Source organism: Paramisgurnus dabryanus, chromosome 14 (assembly GCF_030506205.2).
Source record: "Paramisgurnus dabryanus chromosome 14, PD_genome_1.1, whole genome shotgun sequence".
Classification (NCBI taxonomy): Eukaryota; Metazoa; Chordata; class Actinopteri; order Cypriniformes; family Cobitidae; genus Paramisgurnus; species Paramisgurnus dabryanus.
Genome location: NC_133350.1, coordinates 37,348,253 through 37,372,973, shown reverse-complemented (window position 1 = coordinate 37,372,973; position 24,721 = coordinate 37,348,253). Strand labels below are relative to the sequence as shown.

At 39.4% G+C, this 24,721-nt stretch overlaps 1 protein-coding gene and 1 long non-coding RNA gene across 2 annotated transcripts in view; one reads left to right on the top strand and one right to left on the bottom strand.

Moving 5' to 3' along the window:
- phactr3b (phosphatase and actin regulator 3b) overlaps positions 1–24,721 on the bottom strand; it is a 202,716-nt gene that overhangs the window by 169,783 nt on the left and 8,212 nt on the right. The gene's annotated exons all lie outside the window — the stretch shown is intronic.
- LOC135758128 (uncharacterized) lies at positions 21,967–23,527 on the top strand. The gene is made up of 2 exons (XR_010536425.1): positions 21,967–22,088; positions 23,344–23,527. It is a non-coding gene; the product is annotated as an uncharacterized lncRNA (long non-coding RNA).

Sequence of the window (24,721 nt, the reverse complement as noted above, 5' to 3'; positions counted from 1 at the left end):
CGCGTCACACCGTCGAAGCACACACACTTGCATCTTTTATAAGAACACCACAAAGTGCGTCAAATATGAGGCATCGTATGTTTGTGTGTGAGTTTGGACATCGCGTCACACAGACGAAGCACACACACTTGCATCTTTTATAAGAACACCACAAAGTGCGTCAAATATGAGGCATCGTATGTTTGTGTGTGAGTTTGGACATCGCGTCACACAGACGAAGCACACACACTTGCATCTTTTATAAGAACACCACAAAGTGCGTCAAATATGAGGCATCGTATGTTTGTGTGTGAGTTTGGACATCGCGTCACACAGACGAAGCACACACACTTGCATCTTTTATAAGAACACCACAAAGTGCGTCAAATATGAAGCATCGTGTGTTTGTGTGTGCATTTGGACATCGCGTCACACAGAGGAAGCACACACACTTGCATCTTAAGAATACCACAAAGCGCGTCAAAAATGAGGCATCGTGTGTGTGTGAGTTTGAACATCGATCCCATCACACTGACGAAGCACACACACTCGCGTCTGTCTGGAGATTAAGGCGCGAGTAAACAGTTATGTGGTGTGTGCAATCGCATCTTTTATAATGATACCACAAAGCGCTTCAAATATGAGGCATTGTGTGTTTGTGTGTGCGTTTGGACGTCGATCGAGTCACACTCGCGTCTGGAGATAACTTTAGTTACAGTCACTAGTAAACAAGTAGATGTCATGTTTCCAGCACTCGGATTAAAACTCAACACAGCAGTGAATGGCTGCAGAGACGGAATGTCCATTGACTGTGGGGTTGATTAATGAATATGGATGATCTCTGCTCTTCTCTTCAATGGAGCGGGGCGTGGCTCATTATAGATAATGAAGCAACAGAAGAAACACGGCACATCTCTCTCTTCTAATACAGTTAACAACGAATTACAATATTTGTTTTCGATTTCACTTACATCATTTAAAAGCAGACATTCGAAGCATTATGTAGACATTTATCTTTTGTTTGTATGACAAGTATTCGTTAAGTTACAGTTCATTTTTCTGACGTGTTTCTGAAAGGACTTCACTTAGGGAGAGAGAACAAAACGCGCATCATGTTTATTTTCTTAATTTTGCGAAAAGCACAACATTCTGTTTTTATTGGGAGTGGACAGAAAAAAACTAGACACTTTAACGTTTTAAATGATGTATAAATCATATCTGTATGTCCAAAATCAGCAGAGTTATCTAAGTCTCTTTGGGGAGTGATTGAAAAATAAAGAGTTTGCGGCGCCCGCGCCGCAGCCGACCCCAGAGTGTTAAGATGGTGTTCCAGCCTGGTTTTAGCTTAAGCTAGTATTAGAAGGATTTTTGCTTTTATACTGTAGCTGGTCAGGCTGATCACACCAGCCCAAACCAGCTTGACTAGGCTGGAAGCTTTGCCAGCTTGGCTATTGTGAAAGAAGCTGGTTTAAACTGGTCCTCCTAGCCTGACAAGATAAGACCAACTTTAAAAGGATTAACATTTTGTAGAAGTTTATCTTGTTCAGAGTGCTCAAATGACTATGATCCTGGTTGGTTGGTTACTGTTGCTTGAACTGGCCACTCTGTCCAGACAGCCGATGTTGGGTTTATTATGTCCCTACCACACTCTTTCTCCAAAGAGTTTAATTTATTATCCTGCATCTTTTGATAAGCATTGTAAGTTGAATTCATTGTCTTGACACACAGAATTAGTTTACTATTAACAAACATTTATTATTATTAACATTTACAATAAAATCAGTGAGATTAACAGAATGAAGCCCGACAAATGAAATCTCTTTATTCAGTTGCTGCCACTGTCAGGGGTGATATGTATGTTAAAATTCAGGGCTTTTCCCCTGGGCTTTTTTCCAATGCCTGAAAAAGTTGAAACAGCGCCATCTGCTGTTCTGGATTGCATGGTCCCATTTGTGAGAAAATCATGGTCCCATTTGTGAGAAAATCATGGTCCCATTTGTGAGAAAATCATGGTCACATTTGTGAGAAAATCATGGTCCCATTTGTGAGAAAATCATGGTCACATTTGTGAAAAAATCATGGTCACATTTGTGAAAAAATCATGGTCACATTTACAAAACACAGTACATATTTGTAACACATCTGCATTTTCTCTCAAATTGCCTTTATTATTTGCAAATTGTTTCTGTTTGTTTGCGAGTCAAGTTTTCCCTTTGCAAAGCAGATTGAGTTTGTTTGCAAAATGCTGTATTTGTTTGTAAAATTTTGGCACAAAATTCGCTCCATACCCCGGCCCAATTTAAACCCTGGATATTACTAGTAGCAGCTCGATTTCTAACAGCAGCAATTATACAAAGACTACTTCAACTCACCATCAGGATTCACCATCAGGACTCACCACCAGCTACTTGACCGTATGATCATGTGAAACATGATCTTCTCAGATAAAAGCAAACTGTGCATTCGTGTTATAGTCATTATAATTGCCATTTTGAAAACGGTGTGTTTATAATATATATATATATATATATATATATATATATATATATATATATATATATATATATATATATATATATATATATATATATATATATTCTTTGTACAAACAATATCTCCATGAACTTAAATACATTTGTTAAATCAAATCTATTTGATCAAATAATTCGATTCTATTATCAGCACTCTCCACATAAAATTAACTATTTTGGTAGAACACGTTATATCAAAATTAAAGCTCTTTCACAAAATATAAGGTAATGGGTTATCCGATGTGTGTATTTTTAACTAATCTTTTACAAGCACTTTCTCTTGTTAACAATTTTCTCACATTTCCTCCCAAATGTATTGTATTTTGTGATTTGGCTAAAGAAGTAGGTATGTAGTTATTACAATAAGAGGTCAACAATACTGATGTACAAATATATGCATAGTGTCAAAATGGCACGTTATTTTCAATTCGTTTTTTTAATCAAACATTTATTTTTGTGAATGAACTGCAGTTTGCAATAACAATCAGAGACATGACAGTAAAATCAAATAAAACAGGAGTCAGAAATGTTGGTCCAGAAAAGTCACAATGACTTTAGTGCAACTGAACGGTAGTGCAAATCAACATTTAGAAATTAGACATTTTCAAATGAATTTCTTAAATGAATAATCACTTAAAATACATAAGTAAAATGGTATATAATAAACATTAATTTGTGTGAACAAGAACTGGCAGAGCTGTAGAGCAAAAAAGTCACAATGATAGAAGTCTAAGTGAAATGTAGTGCAAATAAACATATGTATGAAATGTACATGTTCAACTGTATTTCTTGAATGTATAAACATAAAAAAAAACTAAATAAAATGATATATAATAAACATCTATAGGTGTGACCAAAAACTGTCAGAGCGCTCCTTCTGTGCTCCTCTTTCTTCTGTGCACTGCTTTAAATTTTTCCCCTTTAGCATCTTTTAATAAGAGGTACTTCTCCAGAGGTTTGTCTCGGACTGTTTTCTTTTGTTTAGATTGGACCTTGTCACGGCTGGTGCTGAATGATCCTGAAGACGTGCTTGCTGGGGCCTCCTCACTTTTGCTCACATCATTTTTAGCAGAAATATTGCTGTGAACACTGTAAAGATAAATGTAGTTTTCATCAGAATCAATCTTTCACACTGAGGGCCATGCCACGATATCCATGAGGTCAATATTTGATTACAAATGTAATTTAGATTCATGGTATTTCATCTGACTAAACAAACTGGGTTACCTATACACAGAACACAAATTAATCACTGTTCAATGTCAGTGCATTACATATCGTAATGTAATGCACCAATATTCATTTTTATTACTTGCACAGTTATAATGTAAATTTGCACTACTGGTCCGTTCAATACACTACTGGACTGTCTATTTCATACTCCCTGTTCATTTGCACTGCTGGACTACTTGAATTGCATCGTTTACACCCCTGTACTATGTAATGAATATTAGAATAACTATTCACTGCACAATAACTTATGCCATTGCACTCTTAACTGACTAGTTACAATCCAAATTCATTCGTGCACTACCTAAATATTAATTTCACTCCTGTTCTGTGTAGTTTAATTTATTATTTACATATCCATTTGTAAATTTCTGTATATTATGTTCATAGTACCACCCACAGTAAATTGTTCCATCGTATTACATAATCCTGCACCTATGCAAATACTGATATCCTGCACTTTTTATACTGCTTTTGCACTTCTGGTTAGACCTAACGTTAAACTGCATTTTGTTGCCTTGTACTTGTGTAATGACAATAAAGTTGAATCTAATCTAATCATATAGCCCACACAGCTATGTATTGTTATGTTCTTATATATATCACGTTACCTTCGAAATTCAGTCGATGTTGTGAGGAACTCCGACACCTTCATAAACCTCCACAGCCTCGATGCTTCCTTGTGTGTTTACCTGTTCCACGTGCTCCGCAAGACCATTTTGTGCTTGAGCGCCACCAAGTCGTGTTTTACTGGAACTTCAGCAGCGCCAGGCACGTGAACAAAAGCGCCAATCTCATTGGTCGGCCAACTTTTAACGCGCCGCGTCAAACCAAAAAAAACGTGTCCCACACGTTTTTCTGAAAATGACGCATTTGCGCCTCGCGCTTTTCGCGTGGGTGTGCGCACTCACATTGGCGCTCGTTCTTGAGTCACGAGACGTTAAACGTCGACGATAAACGCGCACGAAAAACGTCCCGGTGTGTAAAGACCTTAAGGATGATAATAAAGATGTTATAAATTGAACGGGTTGATTTAAGTCAAAAGATACTTTAAATGTAGATTAGTAATGCATTGTTTTTTTTGTAAATCTGTGTTTAAAATGCTGTTTATTTATTTGTTTACTTCCATAACATTTTGTGGAAATGCACTTTAAATTACAATATACAGTGTTTGACTGTTTACATAAGTTTCACTTCTTTCTGTTGTAAGTTTAATTATCAGAATGTGATCGATTGCTAATGCCTAGTTCAGCCTGTGTGTCAATAATACATTGCTGTTTGAGTAAAAGAGGCTAAAGAGATGAATACGATAAAAAGAAGATTTGTGTTAAAATTATGTTTTATTTACTTCAATAACACTTTGTTGAAATGCACTTTAAACTACAATACACAGTGTTTGCTTGTTTACATGAGTTTCATTTTCTTTTGCCGTAAGTTTAATCACCAGTTTGTGATCAATTGCTAATGCCTCGTTCAACCTGTGTGCGGAGCGTGCGGCTGACGTTTGTCCATTACAACATTGGACGTGACTGAAGCTGCATCGTGTCCGTGTCATATTTTCTATTTCCTCTTATACAGGTAAGAACGAGGGTTGTATAATGTTTGAACAAGTTATATATTCGTGTAAGCACATGGATGAGCACATGGATGAGCATGTTGATGTTAAAGCGTGGTGTTAATAGAACATCGCAGCCACCATTTTCTTTGTGTTTATAACGTTATATGTTTTATATCATAGGGATATGGTAAAAGTGTCATTGTTGAAGTTTAAGACAATTGAGTGTTACATGTGAAGAGGCCAAATAGTTTTTATTTTTAAGCACAATGCTATTACTGAGGGTAAAATGTGTATTCTGAATTAATAATGACTATGAAACAGCAGTATATAGAATTACAGAACATCTATTGTGCTGTTTATTGTTCTAAACACTACACAGGAAAGTTACATCTATTTTTGTTTAAATAATCTGTTTTATTAAATGTACTTTTACAAGGTTATTTGATATACTGATTTAAGATGCTGTAAACACATTGTGTTATACTGATTTAAAGGTGCTGTAAACACATTTTGATATACTGATTTATGATGTCATTTACACATTTTGATATACTGATTTATGATGCTGTAAAAACATTGTGATATACTGATTTAAAGGTGCTGTAAACACGTTTTGATATATTTCTAGTAACTCATGTTAAAGGTGTTCTAGTAATATGAAGTTATAACTTACCAGCTGATATTTTTTCTAATTGTGTAATAGAGACATTGTCACACAAAAGGGAAATGACATGTTTAAGTGTGATGCTGAGTAATTGTTTTATACTGTTCATGGTAAATACATTACAACATTGGACGTGACTGAAGCTGCATCGTGTCCGTGTCATATTTTCTATTTCCTCTTATACAGAGGCGTAACATTTGGAGGCACCGCTGGGATTGGTGTGCAGCGTGGTTCGGCGTCTCCAACAGATGTCCCCAGCCGTCACACATCCCTTTTAAACAACCCAGAGCATCAGAAAGCAGCTGGTGAATCAGCGACAGTGGTATTCCGATCGTCTTGGGCAGCTTGCATGTAATCTGAGGTATTTCTGCATACCAGGAGAGCTGCTATTACTACCTAAAGATTGAAAGGTACCACTTCATTGCTAACACACACACACTCAGCTGGAGAGATGGAGTCGACAGGGTTAGAGGAGTTACAGCTTGAGGTAATAAGGGCACTGTGTCTGTTACCTCGAGAAAGTTTGGTGGAGCTGTGTGACTATCTAATCATTGCCGGAGCAGAGTTTGAACATGTTACCAACAAGGGCCGAACTGCTCTCATCACACTAATTTCAAACCACATACAGAGAGAAGAGCTAGACGAGCTTGAGGATAAAGGTATGGCTGACTTACTCTATCTTCAAGACAAAATTTCTGAGCTCCAGATAGCTGATAAAGCTGAAACACCAAAGCAAGTAGGCGAGCAACAGAATGTGGAGGAGGAAAAAATATTGGAGGGAATTAAAGCCCTGCAGCTTCAACTAGCAAGCACACAGAAACAAAATGAAAACCTTAAGCCAGAAACAAAAGGAATTAAAAGCATTACCCCAACCAGACAAGTACCACAGAGTGTAGCCCATAGTCCTGCACCTCACCCATGGCAAAAGGACTTTAAGATAGCTGGTCAAATCGGTGAGCCCGGTCAGAAAGATAAGCTGACTTTTTCAAGTTTAGCACGTCAAATTGAACATGGTTTGAGCAAAGGGTTTCCAGAACTGGAGATAGTAGATGCAGTGATAAGGGCGATATCCCCAGGCATGCAACTCCGCAGCTATTTAGAAGGCAAAACCAACCTGACCTTACCCACATTGCGGCGAATACTGCGATGTCATTATCAAGAGAAAAGTGCAACCGACCTTTATAAGCAGTTAACCTCAGAGGTGCAGGGTATCAAAGAAACCCCACAGAACTTCTTTATTCGCACCTTCGATCTGAGTCAGGTCTCCAATATGACCCTGGTTTAGTGCAGAAGATGTTTCTTCACACAGTGTTGACTGGCCTGCAGAATGACAACATCAGGCGGGATCTTCAGCCTTATTTGGAGCAAGCTGACATCTCTGATGAACTGTTGCTTGAGCGAGTGAATACAGCATGTGCTTATGAGACCGAGAGGCAGAACAAGAAAAAATTGTCAGGACAGCAAAAACCTGTTACCATCCATTCAGTCCAGTCCAGCGATGCTCTGGCTGAGAAGAATGAAAATCCACCAACCCAACAAAAGTCTAAAGTTTCCCCGTCTGTCCTTTCTCAACTTGAGGAAATTAAAGCTGAAATGGCTCTGTTAAAAGATCTCAAAGCTGAAGTCTCTCACATTAGGGAATCCATGCACCAGCCCCAGCACATGCCTAGACCACCACCGCCAGCAGGGGGGGCCGATGGTGCATCAGGACCATTTTCAGGTCAGCAAGTGCAGGGCCCGGCACAGGGATACTGGTATACTGCGGACCCCAGACGTCGAGAGGGAACTGCTCAGTATCAGCAAAGGTTCGCCCCACAGCCCAGCTTCCCCTCATCAGATCGTGGCCAAAGGAGAAAATGTTTTAGTTGTCAACAAAGTGGAGTCGAAGATTATTGCACAGACTGTTACAGGTGTGGCAGTAGCGAGCACTTTCTGGCGGGTTGTCGAGCAAGGGGACGGAGACAGTTTGGAGATGAGCCTTTAAATGGGGGAAGGTCACTCGCACGGGACAGGGAGTGACCAGTAATACAGCGATGTCCCAGAAATGTGTGGATTCGAGACATGGGGGTGAAGAACTAATTCTAAAGCAAGGTGCATCCTGTAAGAAAATGCAATACTGTTCTACGCCATGTCAAGTCGATACTGGGACAGCACACAAAAGAGAATGTCAAGCACTCTCATGTATGACTACAAACACCACTCCAGAAAGTGAAAGAAAGGCTAAAAGGGCGCCATTGGTAGGGGGAAAGCACATGGTTGATTGCTTTATCCAAGGCCAACGTGTTCAGGCTTTGTGGGACTCAGGCTCCCAAGTGACCATAATTGATGAGCTATGGAAAGAAACATACCTGCCAGATGCAAGATTAAGAGACATAATAGAAATTCTGGATATAACACAGACTTTTGACATACAGGCAGCAAATGGGGAGAGCATGCCATACACAGGTTGGGTGGAGGTAACTTTTAGATTAGCTTCAGGGGCTGCATCCAACACAGAAGTTATTGTTCCCACACTGGTATTGAAGGGTGGAAAGCTTGTTCAACCCATCATTGGATCTAATGTGATCAAGATCATCATCGACAGTGAACTGAAACAGTTAAACACTACTGACAGGGAAGGGTTAAGTAGAACAGAAAGGGCAGCCTTTCCTGAGCAAGCAGCGGCTTTTGTCCAGCAGGTCCAAGCAGCCTATCCTGCCTCTATACTAGAGGGGCCCCGCCCTCCACCTTCAGCTACCACAAATCACATCAGAACTGATAACACTCAGACTACAGGCAATGTTTGGGATCCACCTGTGGACCTGGACCACCTCAGTGAGTCAGAACGTGAGGTAGTGTAGTGAGTAAGATGTTACGAGAGGAATGTGCTTCCTTTTCAAGAACGGAGGATGATATTGGTTGTATAGAAAAACTTCAACTCAGCATCTCCCTGAAAGACACTGAACCTGTCGCAAAAGCATACCTCTCTGTGCCTAAGCCACTTTACCGGGAAATGAAGGACTACTTGAATGACCTCATCGCTCAGGGTTGGGTGGAGAAGTCTAACTCGCCATACGCATCACCAGTCGTGTGTGTTCGGAAAAAGGATGGGAGTCTCCGACTGTGTATAGACTTTCGTGAAGTGAACAGAAAGACACTCCCTGACCGCCAGCCCCTCCCCAGAGTACAAGACATAATGGATGGCCTAGGAGGAAATTCGTGGTTCTCCCTTTTGGACCAAGGCAAAGCATACCATCAGGGCTTTATGGCGAAGGAGAGCAGACCCATAACTGCTTTTGTCACACCATGGGGTCTTTATGAATGGATCAGGATCCCCTTTGGGCTAATGAATGCTCCAGCTGCCTTTCAGCGCTGTATGGAAGAATGCTTGGAGGGGCTGAGGGATGAGATCTGTATCCCATATTTAGACGACACCCTGGTCTTCAGTAGAACCTTCGAGGATCACGTTGAGAATGTGAGAACAGTGTTACAACGGCTACGACAGCATGGGATAAAGTTGAAACCAAGTAAGTGTGAAGTGTTTAAGCGTGAGGTCCGCTACTTGGGGCGCATTGTGTCTGCTGAGGGCAGTAAGATGGATCCGGCGGATACTGTGGCTGTAAGGGCCTTAAAGGAAAAAAGGCCACGGACTGTGGGAGAATTGAGAGCCATCATGGGGCTACTGAGCTATTACAGGCAATATATTAAGGACTTCTCCTGCATAGCCAACCCTCTTTATGCACTAATGGAATTGGACCCTGGTCCAGATAAGCAGAAGGACGGGAACGCCAGGACAAAAAGAGTGAAAGGAAAGTTTAAAGGGACACCATCACACAAGCCAATAACATGGACTGAAAAACATCAACACATATTGGAGAGATTGATTGACTGTCTGGTTGAGCCACCAATACTTGGATTTCCAGACTTCAACAAATCATTCATTCTACACAAAGACGCTTCACAGCAAGGCCTGGGTGCAGTGCTTTATCAAGAGCAGGATGGGAAGCTTTGTGTAATAGCCTATGCATCTCGCACACTGACGAAAGCAGAAAAAAACTACCATCTACATTCAGGGAAACTTGAATTTCTGGCTTTGAAGTGGGCCATTACAGAGCGCTTTCGAGACTACTTGATCAGTTCATCTTGCACTGTATATACGGACAACAACCCACTCACATACGTGCTATCAACGGCCAAGCTGAACGCAACAGGACAGAGGTGGGTTGCTGAATTAGCGGACTTCGACATAACAATAAAATATCGGCCGGGCAGAGAGAACTGTGATGCTGATGGCCTTTCAAGAATGCCCTGTGACATAGAGACAATGATTGAAGAATGCTCAGAGGAAATGTCCTCCCCTTCTGTGCAAACAACAGTACAAGCGGTGGAAATGAATGTTTCACCCACTGTTTGGTCCATTATGGCTACTGGATGTACGGAAACGGATGAAGACATGCCTACGCCCCTTTCAGGAGCAGCTCTCTGCCAAGCTCAAAAAGATGATAAAGATATTGGCCCCATCATTGCCTGTAAACTGTCAAATGAAAGACCTGTAGGAAAGCAGTTAAAATCATTCAGTGCACAGAGCAGGTGTCTCCTCCGTTACTGGGAGAAACTCAGCTTTGACGGAGATGGAATACTTCATAGAAAGACTGCAACCAAGACACAACTTGTTCTCCCTGAAATATACAAGTCAACAATTATGAGACAGCTCCACAATGACATGGGACACCAAGGTGTGGAGCGCACAACATCACTGGTTCGGGATCGCTTTTTCTTGCCACACATGCAGAGAGAGATTGAACACTATGTCACTCAAAACTGTACCTGCCTTAAACAGAAAAAACCCTGTAGAGAAACAAGAGCTCCACTCACGCCGATTGTCACCACTCAGCCATTCGAGCTCGTATCCATTGACTTTCTACACCTGGACAAGTGTAAAGGTGGATATGAATACATATTGTTAATTGTAGATCATTACACACGCTTTGCACAAGCTTACCCCACCACATCGAAATCTGCAAAAACTGTTGCTGATAAGATATTTAATGATTATGCGCTGAAGTTTGGGTTCCCCCTGAGGATTCATCATGATCAGGGAGGGGAATTTGAAAATCAGTTATTTGCACAGCTGAAGAGGAACTGTGGAGTAATGGGCTCAAGAACAACGCCGTACCATCCACAAGGTAATGGGCAGGTGGAGCGCCTGAACAGAACGCTACTGCAGATGCTGAGAACGCTCACAGAGAGGCAAAAATCAGATTGGAGAGAGTCGTTGCCCAAGCTTATCTACGCATACAACAGCACTCGATGTGAAGTAACAGGTTTCTCCCCCTTCTACCTCCTGTTTGGGAGATCACCGAGATTACCTGTGGATTTATTGTTTGGCTTGACACCAGAAACTGGGACTGCTGATCATCAGGAGTATATGAGAAGGTGGAAAGAACAGATGCAAGAGGCTTATGAAATCACAACGGCAAATGTGAAAAAATGTGCAGAAAAGAGTAAAAGAAATTATGACAGCAAAGTGAAGAGTTCTGTGTTGCACGAGGGTGACCGGGTTCTCGTCAGGAATTTGACACTCAGGGGCGGATCAGGGAAGCTCCGAAATCATTGGGAGGATTGCATTCACAAAGTTATTCGTCAAGTGGGAAAAGACATGCCTGTATATGAAGTAATATCAGAACAAGGCAAAGCAAGAGGACGTAGAATATTGCATCGTAACCTGCTGTTGCCATGTGACCATTTGCCACTGGAAATACAGTTGAAACCAGCTAAAGCAAAAAGACAAATCAAAGCAAGGACCCGTAAAGAAATGGAGCAAAAGCATCAAGAAGCAGACATTGAGGATAGTGATGAAGATGACTATGGATACTATTCGCCCAGAGATCAGCCTTTCCCTGTGAACCAGTCCGAAGTAAACACAGACAGTCAGGATGCTGACAAGGAAGCTGAACAACTTTCACAGGATGCTGAGCCTCCGCAACAGGACATTTGCCAGTCGGAACAGGATATTGGAGATGCACTGACAGAGAGGGACATGTCAGAACAACTGGAGACTATTGCTCAAGAGGACACTGCTTTGGAGGAGAGACCGTCCATAGTGCAGTCACCTGTTCAAAGTGAAACCCACTGTGCACATGAACAGCTATATCAGCGACCAGTCAGGGAGAGACGGCCTCCAAGAGTCTTCACATATGACCAGTTGGGCAATCCTGGTTGTTACAGCACCGGACTCACAAGTAACACCATGCATTGGTACCCACCAGCACCTTATAGAGCCATGCAAGTGGCAAGTGCATGGATGACTCCAGGACAGCACTTTGGCTACCAGCCTGTTGTGGTACCAGGGTACTGAGTGTGCAACATACTTACCATACACCTACGCTATACACTCATTGATGGACTGTTGAGCAATCTGAGTGTGAAACATACTTACCATACACCTACACTATACACTCATTGATGGACTGTTGAGCAATCTGAGTGTGAAACATACTTACCATACACCTACACTATACACTCATTGATGGACTGTTGAGCAATCTGAGTGTGAAACATACTTACCATACACCTATACTATACACTCATTGATGGACTGTTGAACGTACTGAGTATGAAACATACTTACCATACACCTATACTATACACTCATTGATGGACTGTTGAGCAATCTGAGTGTGAAACATACTTACCATACACCTACACTATACACTCATTGATGGACTGTTGAGCAATCTGAGTGTGAAACATACTTACCATACACCTACACTATACACTCATTGATGGACTGTTGAGCAATCTGAGTGTGAAACATACTTACCATACACCTATACTATACACTCATTGATGGACTGTTGAACGTACTGAGTATGAAACATACTTACCATACACCTATACTATACACTCATTGATGGACTGTTGAGCAATCTGAGTGTGAAACATACTTACCATACACCTACACTATACACTCATTGATGGACTGTTGAACAATCTGAGCATAAACCAAGGGACAGGCCGAGAGCTAACATGTGCGCTACAAACACTCCTGGACTTTTGAATAAGCTGAGTGCTTGTATAAGAACTGTTACAAAGGTAATCTGGTGACATCATATGTACTGTTTAATTGCCTTCCTCATTACCCATCTGTTGGTTGGGATGTCGAGGACGACATCTGTGTTGAAGGGGAGTATGTAAGGATGATAATAAATGATGTTATAAATTGAACGGGTTGATTTAAGTCAAAAGATACTTTAAATGTAGATTAGTAATGCATTGTTTTTTTTGTAAATCTGTGTTTAAAATGCTGTTTATTTATTTGTTTACTTCCATAACATTTTGTGGAAATGCACTTTAAATTACAATATACAGTGTTTGACTGTTTACATAAGTTTCACTTCTTTCTGTTGTAAGTTTAATTATCAGAATGTGATCGATTGCTAATGCCTAGTTCAGCCTGTGTGTCAATAATACATTGCTGTTTGAGTAAAAGAGGCTAAAGAGATGAATACGATAAAAAGAAGATTTGTGTTAAAATTATGTTTTATTTACTTCAATAACACTTTGTTGAAATGCACTTTAAACTACAATACACAGTGTTTGCTTGTTTACATGAGTTTCATTTTCTTTTGCCGTAAGTTTAATCACCAGTTTGTGATCAATTGCTAATGCCTCGTTCAACCTGTGTGCGGAGCGTGCGGCTGACGTTCGTCCATTACAACATTGGACGTGACTGAAGCTGCATCGTGTCCGTGTCATATTTTCTATTTCCTCTTATACAGGTAAGAACGAGGGTTGTATAATGTTTGAACAAGTTATATATTCGTGTAAGCACATGGATGAGCACATGGATGAGCATGTTGATGTTAAAGCGTGGTGTTAATAGAACATCGCAGCCACCATTTTCTTTGTGTTTATAACGTTATATGTTTTATATCATAGGGATATGGTAAAAGTGTCATTGTTGAAGTTTAAGACAATTGAGTGTTACATGTGAAGAGGCCAAATAGTTTTTATTTTTAAGCACAATGCTATTACTGAGGGTAAAATGTGTATTCTGAATTAATAATGACTATGAAACAGCAGTATATAGAATTACAGAACATCTATTGTGCTGTTTATTGTTCTAAACACTACACAGGAAAGTTACATCTATTTTTGTTTAAATAATCTGTTTTATTAAATGTACTTTTACAAGGTTATTTGATATACTGATTTAAGATGCTGTAAACACATTGTGTTATACTGATTTAAAGGTGCTGTAAACACATTTTGATATACTGATTTATGATGTCATTTACACATTTTGATATACTGATTTATGATGCTGTAAAAACATTGTGATATACTGATTTAAAGGTGCTGTAAACACGTTTTGATATATTTCTAGTAACTCATGTTAAAGGTGTTCTAGTAATATGAAGTTATAACTTACCAGCTGATATTTTTTCTAATTGTGTAATAGAGACATTGTCACACAAAAGGGAAATGACATGTTTAAGTGTGATGCTGAGTAATTGTTTTATACTGTTCATGGTAAATACATTACAACATTGGACGTGACTGAAGCTGCATCGTGTCCGTGTCATATTTTCTATTTCCTCTTATACAGAGGCGTAACACAAGCAACACAACTCTTAACACATGGCTCAAAACAGGCTCAGTGCAGCCAAACACAAACCTCACTGAAATAACACACACTGTCACTCAGAACACACTGAGAGGAAAAACACTAACATCAAACACCAATACACAAAATACAAACTTTTTATCTTTACAGTTTTAACAATTTCAGTGACTTCATACAAAGTAATGTTTTCTTCAAATAATGATTTATTTATTTGTTTATTGATCACATGATTTATTGAAATTTTTAGAACATAATTCTTTAAGGTAAATGAAAATTAGCAGTTTGCTTCAATAGTTTGTAGTAATTTAAGGAATCATAGGTAGAAACTAAAAGTACATACTGTAATTCAAACAAATAATTGAGGAGCTAATCCTGCCTCTCTCTAGCATCAGGCCACTCCCTGCCACCCTTCTCCCTCCGAAACCATCTTCCTTGTTCCATTTCCAAAATTAGACTTTCTGAACTATACCTATCATATTTATCCAAAAAGTTATATTATTTATATGAAATATATATATATATATATATGACATTGGAATATATATTTATATGAAATTGCAATCAGCAATGTTTGAAAGGCACAAGGCTGAAATCCATTGTGTTTTGAATGTGTGGTTCACAGTTTTGACAGCAGTGTGTTAGCATTTGAACAAAGTGCTGTAAATCCACAGTGTTGTGCAGGTTGTGTTTAAAGTCATGGGATAAGTGTGTAAAGTTTTTGAAAAACGAACTAGAGTTTGGTCCACATGAACTGCTGCTGTGCAGACTGTAGTTAGAGTTTTGCACATGTGACTTCAGTTGTGCCCACTGTCGTTTAGCAATCGAAAAAAACTGTAATACTTGCACTGAATCACCAATTTCATATTTTGTGTATTTTCAAAATACAAAACACTGTATTTGTATTTAAATACATTTTTCCACACAGAATTTTGTATTTGTATTTGAAATACATTTCCATGTATTTATGCCCATCTCTGCGCTAGTTAATATTTTTTCCAACACAGCCCATCATTTTTTTTTAAATCGGCCTGTACCAAATGGTTGATATGTCACTTAAAGGAATTCAAACACATACTATGGAAATTAAAAAATATGAACTATAATACTATTTTTTTTAAAACATAATCAAAATAAAATAGTTTTGTATATTAAATCTTCTTATTTAAGTATAAAATATTAGAATGAAAATCTGACTTTTTCCATGTTTAAGTGCTATGATTGGCTCCCCAGTGCTTCTATCAACCTAGAAAATGTGAAAATGATCAACCCAGTAAAATAGTTTTGGTAAACCATTCTCTGCAAGCATGTGAAAATATAGGTTATTGAAATTTGGCTCTCCTTATGATGTCATAAGGAGCTCTTATTATAATAATACCACCCCTTAATCTGCAATATCCAACCACAGCACTGCCATTTAGTGCAGAGAGTGAGAGACAGAGAAAATAATTCACAACAAAATTTAGTTTCAATTTCAACAAACCACATCATTGTGATCAGTGTTTGCACTTCAGTCTTGTGACATGGCCCCTTTAACATTTCTCTGTAAACCAGCAATGCTGTGTAGAGTAAGCTAACATTACAAACAATCCTTCAAACTTAAAACATCCTTTAAGAAGTAATTTTTTATTAATTAATCAGTAATTATGATTTCCATACATTAATTATATGAATTCATTATAGTTATTTCAAAAAAATATCCAGAAGTGGCAAAAAATACATACTTGAGAAATTATCTCAATATATTTAATAATAAATATCAATAGCTGTGTCATATTCATAGCTGTGAATGATCAGAAATGTATATTTCATAACAAATAGTTATACATTGTGACTGCAGAAATGGATGATCTGAAAGTGACAAATCAACCATTTGGTTGAGCAAGTTTTTGAAAAATTATTAAAAACATACAAATGTTTTTTCATGGCACAAAGTAACATAACTTTGTAAAGTTAGAGCTCTTACAGTGGAATATGTCAAAAAAATATGGTTTCCTTGAAAATTTCAACAAGAACAGTTCACATAGCAGGAGTGATTTTTTTCTCTTTGACATTCATATAAGAAGATGTGTTGTGACTAGTGCTGTTGATTGACACATGGACATCTAGTGGATTTTTTTGGCATAACATCATATCTTAACCAAATAGTAGAGATTGCTCAATCAGCTTGAGTTAAGTTAGGTACTCCTCTCAATGAAATATAGGGACTCAAACTGTGCTCAACCATTTGGTTGAAAAGTTCTCTACGCTTCACCCATGGAGTGCAGAGGATAGTTTGCACAAGAACATGTGTGGTATGAATATAATAAAGTCATTCCCTGTGCATTCATGGAGTGGGCCGAAGGCACAGCAATGTTTAAAAAAAATTGTCCAGATCAGAGCTGTAGTCCTCAAATCTCCCACCGGATTGGCGTGAATGAGAAAAGTGGTGACGATGGATGTGCCACTCTCAGGTTGGGATGCAGTGTGCAAGGGCAGGAGCACACACATAAACATTCTGGAACTGTTAACAGTTGATCTGGCATTGAAACATTTTGAGCAGTTCCTAAGAAAATACCACGTTCTGATCAATTCAGATAACACAACGGCATACATGTCCTGGGAAAAAGGAATGTGGAAGTTGACCTCATAACTAGACTCTGTATGGGGAAGGGACTCCTCAACCCCAGGCAGTAAGCCAGCTGTGGGAGAGGTTCGGCCAAGCTGCCGTAGATCTCTTTACCTCACCTTGTGCGAAAACACTGACAGCCCTCTATACTTCTCTCTGGTGATGTGGATGCTCTGGTGCACCTGTGGCAAAAAGCGCTGTTGTAATGGATTCCTCAACTGAGTCTGATCCTTACTCTAAGAAGAGTAAGAGAGCACGATCACTCAGAAATACTGATTGCCTCGAACTGGCCAGGGAAGTTATGGCTGGCAAAGATAATGCAACTGCTATACGACCAGCCGTGGCCTCTAGGGTTCCACAGGGACTTTCTCTTACAGGTGCGAGGAGAGATTTTCACCCTGCTCTCTGAGCCTGGCCCATGAAAGGTTAAACCTAAGTGTTACAGGTTCGCCTCCGTGGGTTACTAAGATGATTCAGAATGCAAGAGCCGCTTCAACACGCTCTTTGTATAATCCGAAATGGGATTTGTTTGAGCGGTGGGGCACGCACAGAAATACAGTTCCCTTTCTTTGTTTTCGGTGGTGGATATGTATGCTTTCTGCAAGATCTTTTGGACGAGGGCAGATCCTTTTCTACAATAGAGATATATCTTGCCACAAATTCTATCTGCCATGTGGGAATTGACAGGAATACTACTGGTCAACACCCACTCGTATGCAGGTTTTTGAGAGGTGGTTGGCATCTAAACAGGGTTCTAAAGCCGCTGATTCCGCCATGGGACCTGTCAGTGGTCCTTTAGCCCCATTTGAGCCTATAGAAACTATAGATTTAAATTTCCTTTTGCTAAAGGTTTCTTTATTAATGGCTCTCTCGACAGCAAAGCAAGGTAGTGAACTTTATGCTTTGTCTGTTCATAACACTTGTATGCTTTTCGCAACAGATTACTCGAGAGTAGAGTAGAGGTTAGGTTACTTACATTTAGATATTTAACAGCCCCTTTTATACAAAGCGACTTCAAATGAGGACCATCCCCACTGCTGTAGCTCTCCAAATATCCAAATATTGCACATGATATTTTTCATTTAAAGTGTACTGTTTCTTTAAGTTGTGCGGCATCACCACAACAACCAGAAGCTTTAATACTACAACTAAAGCACACAATAGAGCAGATCTTTGAGTGGCTGATGGTATACAGGGAAATGTCAAGGGGTTTGTTTGTTGCCTCATGCTGTCATCTCTTCATCAGTTTACATGGACTTGTTAACAAATCGGCAACATAAAATAGCTCCTGATGTAAAATTGATTAGCTTTGGTCCAGTTTTATTAAATGTTAACATTAACATTAATATCTGTCCATAATTGGCTAGTGATGTTGGTCCTATTGACACGACACTTGGTACTTGTGATGCTCCTGTTACTGATGGCGCTGCACGGCTGGCGACATGGAGGAGGGTTCTTGCTACACCTTGTTTGTTTACTTGTTTTGGCGTCTGTTATGTCCCTCTTTTATAATTTGCATTGGCGAACTCAATTGCTGGTTGCTACTTGCGTTGTGAACAGTGTTGTGTACGGTATGCTGAGCTTGTGCAAAGTGAAGTGGGGAAGTATTGCATCAATAACTTTGGCATGGCTAATGGCTTTAGCCAAGTCGCCCAGAGCTCCGCTGACGAGCTAACCAGCGGCAACGGCCTTCTAATGTATAGTCGGACTGAGCTGCTGGGATTACGGGGCAGCGGAGTACTACCGTCACCTGATCTGCTACACGAGGTGCCTGAGGAGCTACGACAACACCATGGCCCAGGTCACCGTCGAGGCAGGAAGGCCAGGAAACGGGGTAGGAGAGGCGGCCTCAGACAGTGCATCCGAAGAGCTGCCAAGCTTCCGCTACCACCTATGCTTCTCTGCAATCCACGATCTTTAAAAAACAAACTGGACGACCTGCGTCAACAGGTTGGAGCCTGCTACGAATATCGTGAGTCTGGTTTAATGGTTTTTACAGAAACCTGGTTTAGTGACGATGTTCCAGACAATCTTACTCAAATCGAAGGCTTCTCTCTCCTCCGGTTAGACAGAGACGTAAATTCGGGTAAGACACGAGGGGGTGGGGTGTGTATGTACATTAAGGACAGTTGGTGTCGAAACTTTGCTGTGAGAGACAAAATATGCAACCCCAATCTAGAGCTGTTATGCGTTACTTTGCGCCCACACTATCTGCCTAGAGAATTCACGAACATTTTCGTGTGTGTTGTGTATGTCCCACCAAGTGGGAATGCCTGCACGGCGGCTAAAACTATCACAGACTGTGTCCATCGCCATCTACACAATAAACCTGACGCTCCCATTCTGATTCTTGGTGATTTCAATCACTGCAGCCTGGAAAATACATTACCAGGATTCTATCAATACGTTAAATGCAACACTAGATACAATAACATACTTGATAAATGCTATGGCAATATCAAAGACGCCTATACAGCCAAAGCTAGACCTCCCCTAAATAACTCCGATCATAATGCTATCCAGCTGCTACCCACATATCGTTCTGTTTTTAAGTCCAGCAAACCGGTAATCCAGTCCGTGAAAGTATGGTCCAGTGATAACGTGGAGGAACTGAAGGGTTGCTTTCTTTGTACAGATTGGAATATCTTCTTTAAGGATGCAGATATTGACAGCGCTACCGAGTCAATCACAGACTACATCTCCTTCTGCGTAGACTCTGTCATACCTCACAAATTGGTTAAACGGTATCGGAACAATAAACCCTACATCACAACAGGTATCAAGGAATGTATAAACAGGAAAACACTTGCTTTTAGATCCGGGATGCAGAAGTTCGAGCTGCGCAAAAAGACCTTAATATACAAATGAGAGCAGCCCGGCAGCAGTATAAGGTGCGCGCAGAACAAGAGCTATCGGACTCAAACACAAAGGCTCTTTGGGACTCTATTAAGAAAATGACAAATATGGATACTAAAATGAAGCCTTTGTTTGCACAAAATGAACTTTTTACATGCGTTTTAACTCAGATAATTCCAGGGAATGTGTTGCAGTGCTAGAGAATGTACTGTGTAACGTTGACCTGGATAGGATTGTAATTGAACCATCCACTGTTACTAAGGTTTTTAAAAATTTACAAACAAAAAAAGCAACAGGCCCTGACAACCTGTCTGCCTTTCTTTTAAAAACTTTTGCAGAAGAATTATCTCCAGTCTGGCATAAACTATTTCAGCTCTCCATAGACACATGTTCAGTACCAGAACTCTGGAAAAAATCTATCATTATTCCAGTACCAAAAAAGGCATGCCCACAAGAGAATAATGACTATCGGCCAGTGGCCATCACTTCTAATGTCTTTAAATCTTTTGAGAAGCTTATGATTGAGAAACTTCACACAAATGTGGTACAAACACTAGATAAATACCAATTTGCTTACAAAGAAAAACGTAGCTCAAGTGATGCCATATCAACTATTATGCACTTAACTTTAAAGCACTTACAAAGTCCTGCTGCTTATGCTAGACTGCTTTTTGTTGATTTTAGTTCCGCTTTTAATTCAATTCAGCCAGACATCATCCTTAGGAAACTAGTTCAGTTAAATGTAAACCCTTTTTTAATTAGGTGGTATCACTCCTTTTTGTCAAACAGGCCACAGCAGGTGAAGTTCAACTCTTCTCTGTCTGATCTAACAGTGTGCAGCACTGGCGCCCCCCAGGGGTACGTCAGTTCACCTCTTTTGTTCACACTGTACACAAATGACTGTATCAGTTCCGAACCTAATCAATACATAGAAAAATTTTCAGATGATACCGTTATTCTTAGTTTGCTTACCACTGAAAGTAAAATGAACACTCACCAAGATGCTGTGGACAAGTTTGTCAAGTGGTGTGATTCACACCACCTACAGATTAACACAGGCAAAACTGTGGAAATGCTGGTTGACCCCAAATTAGTTGGAGATCAGAGACCTGTGGCCATACATGACCATGATATCAGGCAGGTGACATCTTTTAAATACCTAGGAGTGTTTATTGACAATGACTTGAGTTGGCGTACACATGTTACATATACTTGTGCTAGAATCCATCAGCGCCTACATTTTCTCCGCAGACTTAGGTTGTTTGGAGTCAGTGAAAGTATTATGTTAATTTTTTACAGAGCAACTATTGAATCCATTCTTCGGTATGGTATCACAAGCTGGTTTGGAAATCTGACAGTTAAATCAAAAACTCAGATTTTTAATTTGGTCAAGACAGCAGGCAAAATCATGGGTACCCCTGCACTTCTAAATCCGGGTGAACTTTTTGATCAGACAATAATCAGGCAGGCTAAGATCATTATATCAGATAACTCTCATGTACTTTCTACGGAGTTTGTACTCTTAAACTCAGGAAAGAGGTATAGGGTCCCCCTGTGCAAATATAACAGGTTTAAGCGTTCAATGGTTCCTCTTTCAATTAATCTTATAAATAAGCAGCAATGTAGGTGAGACTAACCACTCTTTCCTATCAGGGCCGGCCCGAGGCATAAGCGAACCAAGCGGCTGCTTAGGGCCCCGCTGGCCACCAGGGGGCCCCCGCCCCAATCGTTTTTTTATTTTTATTTTTTTATACAATTAAATAACTTAAACAGGTAATATAAATGGATGAATGAATGAATACGAATTTATAAATGAATAATTAAAGACAAGAAAATTTTGATTTGCAGAAAACTATGTGTCTGCAGTGCTAGCGTTTTAGTCAGGCGCAACATAGACACCTGCGCCACCTGCGCGTCGGCGCGCAAGTGCACAATGTCGTCACTCACTGTAAACAATGATGAGCCATTTGACATGTCAAAAAAAAGGATATATCCCTCTGGGGCCGAAAAGAGAACAAAGAAAAGGACCGAGGATGAGAAAAAAGAGCAAGATAAAGGTATGTTTGCATGATTATATACAGTATGTTTAATTTGTGTTAGTGGTGTGACAGATCGACGTTAATCTGTGACCGTGATCGACCCACGGTTCGGCTCGCATGCGCTTAAATAGTGAAAGTTTATAATTTGCACGTGTTTCAAAGGCTTGCAAAAGTCAAGTGATTTTAAACAATTTATCCCGCAAAAAGGCGCTAAAGTGAGCAGTATTCTGCAAGCCCTTGCGGTTTAAATTGTCCAGCCCAGCTCCCTTCAGAGATCAGAACACTAACACTTGATGTTTAAACTTTAGAGAGAGTTCCGCTATTTTGTGTCATACTGTAGTCCATTAACATATATTTGAGGAATAGAGCACTGAAAAGAACATAACGTTTTTATGCTCCGCCGTCTGTATTTCCGTCTGTGTGAGCGCGCCGCGTATAAGTGCACTTAGTAGGGCACACATAAAATCTTTCTGTTCTTGACAGGGCACATACAAACAAAATGATCTCCACAGTACTCTTTTCCAATAAAAACAGTTGTTTATGTCTTTAGACGGTTTATGTATAGATTAGGCAGAAACCAGGTCCGTGCTTCTCTTAAAGAGACAGTAACCTTAATTAACCTACTTAAGTCTGTGTCATTAATGTTAATCAAACCTTCCAAGACAAAGAGAAAATCACTTCTGTAGCTCTAAAAAAGAATAATTATATTTAATTCATACAATAAAGTGTTATGATTCATTTGATTTGATTTCTGTTCCTAATGCTAATTTTAGCCCTTACTTACTGGCAACTTTGTTCTTTTTATAAATGTTTGTAAGTAATTTCTTCATTTTTTTTTATTAGTTTTTCCAACCCCTTATTCTGCTGATCCGAAAAATGATCAGATCTGTGCCTCAAAAAACCATAATGTGATCCGAACCGTGAGTTTTGTGATCCATCACACCCCTAGCTAGCATTGCTGTATGTGTTGAAGTGAACGTTCCAACATCGGTAACGTTCCAGCTTCATAGGCAAAGCACATGCGCTCTCTGTCTAAGATCTTTGGTAAGAGATGGTATTGGACTTTATGAGAATATATACCAATACCATGTTGGGTAGGGAGATTTCTGTGATGAAAATGGACTTCAATCTTATTTATATGGTGGGTAGTGATGTAACAGTGCTATCCTATATTTATTTATTTATTGCTTGTTGTGTAAGTAATGAAAAATAAGCAAAATAAACTCATTCTGCTCGATCAACTATGCACTTATCCAATGCTATTTTTTTTCAGGAACACTGTTGAAGTACTTTGGAGCACAACCAACTCCACCCGCCCCTGATGTTTCATCAAGTGTCAGTGTCTCCACAGCTGATGATGCAGCAGATGAGGTTTTTCTTGTTGGCCAATGTTAACATTCCATAGCCTGTTAATATGACATGACACATTGAAGAATAAAGTATTTTATTTAAGTATAGATTTTTTTCATTATTTCAATTATTATTCATTTATAATGTAACATTAGAGCGTGACATTTGTGTCCGCGTGGTGGGAGGGGGGCCCCCAAACACATTCTGCTTAGGGCCCCCAAGAGGCTCAGGCCGGCACTGTTTCCTATTATTTTAATCATTTTGATATTTGTGATTGAATGCTATTTAGGATCATGATAATATTACTGAAATACTTGTGATTGAATGTTACTTATGATCATGATACGATATTATTTTTGCACTAATTGTTTTTTAAGGTACAGTGGATTGCAAATTTGCACAGCTACTTGCGTAGCCCTAATGTTTTATGTACTTGTTTGTATCTTTTTTATTTGTTTTTATCTTCTTATCTGTGCTGTGTTTTTGTCTTAATTTGTCCTGTAGCAATTCCCTTATTTCCAAACCAAATTTCTCCCTAGGGAGACAAATAAAGAGACTTTGACTTTGACTTTTGACTTTATAGGCATTTCACACTGTGCTTTACCCTGGGTTATCTTCGTTTTAAATCCTGCTTTTAAACTTAGATTAATGAGCACTTCACACTCTAAGGCTATGTTTACATTAATGCGTTTATCCTTTAAAGCGCCTTACTTTTGCTACGTTTACGCCTTTCATCTACACTACATCACCGTTTTCGACCCTCATAAACGGATTCGTTCGCAAACGCTGAAGACCCTGTTTTAGTTTGAGAACTCAGACGTTGCTCTGAGTGTAAATGAACATAGACGGAGTCTTATGTAAAGAACAGCTGATGTTAACGTGACAGCGCATCATTTTCAAAGTAAAAATTATTTTATTAATGTAAATGTTGGTTTGCAACGGAGGTTTTGCCAAAAATAGTAAACATCTACCAACCAGCTATTATAAACGCTATATCGGATTGTTTTAACATGTATCCTTATAGATAATGTCTGTTTTATATTAATGTTTGAGTATTGTTGGGTTTAATGTGTTTATGTTTTGTTTAAATTTAGTTAGCTTATGAAAGATAGACTGTAATTTTAAATGCCATATAGGCATTGTAAAGGCCAATATGAAGGGAGAATTGTAATGGGTCAGACATTATTTTTTAGTTTAATGTAAGTTTTGTTTGCTACTTTAAAATGAATTTCGTTTCGTTTTGTCTCTTAATTTTAATCGATGTTTTGTTGATAAGTTTTGTGAATTTAAATTAATAAAAA